Below are 5609 nucleotides of genomic sequence, written 5' to 3'. Positions count from 1 at the left end.
AAATATTGCAACTCAATGAACTTGAGGAGATTAGAAATGAAGCATATGATAATGCAAAAATCTATAAAGAGAAAATAAAAATATAGTATGATTGAAAGATTAATAAAAAAAAGTTTGAACTTGGACAAGAAGATTTATTATATAATACAATATTAAGATTATTTCCAGGAAAACTGAAATCCAAATGGTTATGACAATTTAAAGTGATTAAAGTCTATCATTATGAAACTCTTGTTATTAAAGACCCTAAAACTAGAAAGATTTTTAAAGTTAATGGGCATCAATTGAAACATTATTATGAAAGAAAAATATCACAATTTAAAGTTTTAATGTTAAGTCATCCTGATCAAACAATGGTACATCGGGATGATGGCATTAAACGAAACGCTATTACTATGTTGTTTAATAAGTGTATTTATGTATTAGGAAATAATAGTATTTTTTGAATCCCAATTTAATATATCATAAATTGAGATAAATATTAGTATTGGAGGAAAAGTTGGAATCGAATTGAACAAGAAAATGAAAAAGATGTGATTTTGGCCTCTGGCGCCGACAGCGCCATTGGGAGCGCCGACGACGTCCCATGTAGTTTCGTGCAGTTTTGATGTCTTTGGCAGACTTTAGCAGGATTTCACTCCTTAATAACCGCCAGGAGGTGTTTTTAAAGTCCTAAAAACTGCCTTGGACGACCAGAAACTTCCTATTTTTGAATTCCATGGCTTCCAATTTAAGAAATACTTCCAGGTATGGAGATTTTAATAGAAGAAAATTTATTAGTTTTGACGTGCAGAGATTATACGACAAAATGAAGAAGAGGCTTATCAAGGAGAGAAGCTTTGTCAATCATGGATTGATTAATCCAAGTTTTCTGATTGATAAAATCATTGTATAAAGACGATGGGAAGTTCTGTGTTATACTACCGCAATAGTTGTTATACCAGTGGTGAAGGAATTCTATGCCAACTTACATGAAATTACCCAAGGAGTTGTCTTCGTATGAGGTAAAGCTGTACCATTTACTCCAGCGCGAATTAATGAGTTGTATATGATAGAAAACGTTTAAATATGTCATTATATAAAATTTATCCCAACGAGAGATTTGATGCAATATGTCTATAATTTTCTGACGGATGAAAGTAATATTTAGGAAATGCGAGATGAGGGATATATTAGTTTCTCTGTTTCATTGCTTGATCCAATATCAAAACAGTGGCATTTCTTCATTTCTGCAAAATTACCCTATCATGAAGATTAGTCGAGTCACCAAAGAAAGTGATATTTTAAACTATTGCATTCAAATGGAAAAGCCCATTGATGTAGGATCTATAATTTTTAAATCTATTATGGGTATTATTATGAATGGGTCAATATATGGACTTGGGCATCCTTCCACAATTTTCCTATTTTGCAGTCAATCTCAAGTTCCATATGAAAGTTGGGAAAAAGTTTTAATTCTTTGGGAGCTCATGATTCTTATTGATGATAATTATATTGGGAATGGAAATGAAGCATTAGATGTTATCTTAGATCATTCATCACATGTTTCAACTTCATTAATGCCGCAAACAGTTGGAATTTCACTCGCTTTAGAAAAGAAAATGAAGAAAATTGAAAGAGAACTTCAGAGTATTTCGAATGCAATTGAAAAATCTTAAATACCTTTTCGATCACCCAGATTGGAGGATGAAAGAGAATTTTGATCATATTGGAACAATTGAAGTAGGATTGGTTCGGATATTTGTTCGGATGTTCAAAGAAAAAGGATGGATCGAAGAAAATTTGACTGATCAATTCCCGTACCGGCCCTTCTACAATCTCTACGTTCATTACCAGTCTATGGGAGATATTAGAGGAGGAGAAAGCACTGAAGAAGAGGCTGAATAATTAAATAAGTTTGACTCTCTACTAGTTTAAAATACTTATGTATTTAATGTGATTGTATGGATTTGATTTAGTTTGTTTCGCTTTAGAATTCTGAATTTTGATTGTGTGTATAGTTTTGTGTCAGCGTTTAGTGTTGTGGCTAGATTTCGATGCTGATTTATAATTTAGTTTGTTATATATGTACGAAAGTGTGATTAAAAAAATGTATTTGTAAAAAGTGTATTTCATCTATAGAAGTTAGTTTGGATGGTCATTTGTGATAATGTTTGTTTGTGAATTATTGTTAGATAAAAAATTTTGTTTAAAAATACTAAAAAGACTTTGGAGAAAATTGAAAGGAAATTAAAAAATAGAAAAATGGAATTTTAGGCCTTCAGCGCCGACGACACTGGCATGGACGCCGACAGCACCCTCGACCCGAGAACACCTTAAACCACTTAATGCACCGTAAAACTCCATTTTTACCCTTTAGTCGCCTTCAACCTCTAGTTTTTGCACCTAGGCTTGATTTTGCTTGGATTTGAGGCGATTTTAAGGCAAATGAAGTTTGGATTTCATCTTCTCTATGTAATAGCTACACTTTAAACTAAAAATTTTTTATTTTCACCAAGAATTTATCTCACATTGCCGAGATCCGAAAGTTTTGGAATTTTTTGAGAGATTTTGAGAAAATCCTTTAGTGAAGAACTCTTACTTAGTAGATTTAAGTTTTATGCATTTTACATTGTGATTTTTGAAATTTTGGGAATTTATTCGGATTTTTATCAAATTTTCTTAGATTTCTCATGACAATAAGAACGAGCAAAGGAAAAAAGAAAAGTATATTATGATGAATAAAAATTTGTCAGCTTCAGGACAAGTGTTCGATTCAATAGTCTACTTGAAAATAAAAAAAAAGTGATTCCGAATTGTAGATTTAAAAATTTAGGAGTAGAAGTCGAGCGATTAATCAATGCTCGGTAGTGGGAAAATTTTTGTTATTTTACTACCGATGCGATTATTGGTGTAGTGATAAAATTTTATGCCAACTTTACGGAGGCTTCTAACGACTTTGTTTTTGTTCGTGGAAAAATGGTGGAGTTTACTCTAAGAAAAATTAATGAGTTTTATCAGTTAGAAATTGTGTACAGTTGCTAGTATAAATCATTTTCTACTACGAATGAGGGCTTGGGTGAGGTTTTTTTTTTTTCTTACTAATCGAAGAGGAACCTGGAAAGTGAAGAATGGTGTTAAGGTAAACTTTCCTCTTTCTAAGGCCTGACACTACTTTAATTCTGGAAGAATGATACTGAAAAATCATCATAATGAGTTTACCAAGGATAGAGCCATCCTAAACTTCTGTATTAAGCAGATGCAAAGCGTAAATGTAGACTCGATTATTTTTAGAAACACTCGATCCATTGCTTTGGGAGAGACCACTGGTGGTTTGGCACACCCTGCACTTATCTTCACACAATGTGAACAAGCAGGAGTTGACTTTAGAATGACTGAGGAGAAGATCAAGCCTCTAAAACCTATTGGGTATGCTAACATAAGGACATATGAATCTTATGTTGAATGGAAATCTGGAAGTAGGACCAAGGATATTCTTTCTACTCCGAGGACCCCTACTTCTAGTGAACCTACTCGTTGAGAACTGATGAAGCAGATGATGATCCAGCAGGAAGATATCTTTAGAATGGATCATAGAATGGAAAACATGGATGTCAAAAATGCTCACACTGATGATTTGATAAGGCAAAAGTTTGAATATGACGCTGCTTATGATGATGAGATGGTTAGATACATGAAGGGTGATCATTCAGTTCAGTTTCCTAGTCACCCAATCCTTACCCTATATCAACAGCACAACTTTGATGTAGAAGAAGAAGATGATGAAGAAGAAGATGATGATGATTAGTGATCTTTCTTTCTTTTTTATGTTTGATTATACTTTGTTATGTTGTTATTTGTTTTTGTTATATTATTGAGACTGTTTGTTGTTAGATTGTGAGACTCTGTTTTATTTAGATATTAAGTTGTGAATTGTAGAATTGTAAAACTGTTTGTTATTTGAAAGTCAGTTTAGTTCTATTATTAGTTGTTAGTATTTTTTTTTAAATGTATTGTAATTAACTCTTTCTCAGCAGATTTTATATGTATTATGTGTTATTTAATGTTTTAAGTATTGTAGTTTTTCTTATTAGCACCTGCAATATTTCAGAATTAAGTTTCAAAATCAGAACCTTTAACAGGTAAGTATTTTCTTTATGTATTTAATGATTTCTTTCACCCTTTATTTTTTTAGTTCTTCATGATAAATCTTTTAAAAATTTAAGTTGGGGGGGAGAAGAAAAATTATTTTTTAAAGAAAGAAACTTAATTTTATTTGTCCTCACTTGGCTATATTTTCAAATTTTTTACATTTAACATGACATTTGGTATTAGGGGATAACTTTAGATAACTATATTTATGTTTCTAAATATATAGTAAATTTAAGTAAAAATTTTCAATAATAAAGATTAATTTTAGAGAGTAAGATATTTGGTATAAGAGAATAAGACTATGTTTTTCTATTTTAAGTAAAAGAAACTTGTATTTTTAAAGTATTAAAACTCTTAAAGATTCATGCAAGAAGAAAAGAATTAAACTTTATGAAATCTTTAAGCTAATATCTATAAATTTGTTAAGTGAAGAAATTTATAAAGTGAAGAAAGGTAATAAATTTTGACTTTAAGAAAATGATAGTGAAGTTCAAAATCATTAAAGGCTATCCAGATATAATAATCCTCACATAAAAAAAGGAGAAAAAGAAAAGAAAAGAAAAAGGATTGAAAATGATCTTGAAAAGAAATGAAAAAAAAGGTAATGTGGGGAGAAGCTTGAGGATATGCCTAATTAAAAATTAGCTTCACTTGAATCAACTTAAAGAAGAAGGCTTGACTACATTTTCTAAACTTATATTTGAGCATTAACTTATTTAATGGTAAAGTTTCATGAAATTCTTTTTCATATGAATACTCTAAGTGCCTTTAATATGAAAATTTATATTTTTTTCTTGAAAAGATTAAAGAATCAGGAATCTTAGACTTGATTGTTGGATATTCTTATATCTTTTGTATTAAGTGGAATTGTTTTAAATTTTTCTTAAGTTATCCTATTATGTTTAGTAGACTAAAATATGAAAATCTAGAAGTTAAACTCTTTACCATGAATCATATTTTTAGTAGTAAAGAAGTTACTTGAGGACAAGTAACATATAAATTCAGGGGATTTTGATACACTAAAAATATATGCATTTTTAAACCCATATTTTATACTTATTTTTTGTCATATTGTACTTTAATGGAAGGTATTTTCATGTTTTCTTGCATGTTGTTGAATTTGAGGACTTGGTGCAAAAAAGGAAGAAAAAAAAAATGAAATTTCGAGTCAAAATAAAGAATTTTAAAATTTGTTCAGCGCCGACGACGCTAGTGTCGGTTCAGACCCTGTTTTTAGAAGATTTGACGAATTTGGACGCTTTTTTAAGAGTTTTTGCATGCACCTATTGTAGAACCGACTCTAGGCTCTATTTGGGGCCGAAATTGATCAGAAAATTAACTCCTTTTTTGACATTCCTTGCCTCAATTCAAACATTCCTCGCCTCAATTCAATCTCTTACACATCATACACTTTTCCATCTTCATTCCACCACCATTTTGGAGTCCATTAGTGATTTTTCTTTAAGAATTTAGAGTTT

This window comes from Phalaenopsis equestris, unplaced genomic scaffold, assembly GCF_001263595.1.
Source record: "Phalaenopsis equestris unplaced genomic scaffold, ASM126359v1 Scaffold000569, whole genome shotgun sequence".
Classification (NCBI taxonomy): Eukaryota; Viridiplantae; Streptophyta; class Magnoliopsida; order Asparagales; family Orchidaceae; genus Phalaenopsis; species Phalaenopsis equestris.
Note: the sequence above shows the minus strand (reverse complement) of the source record.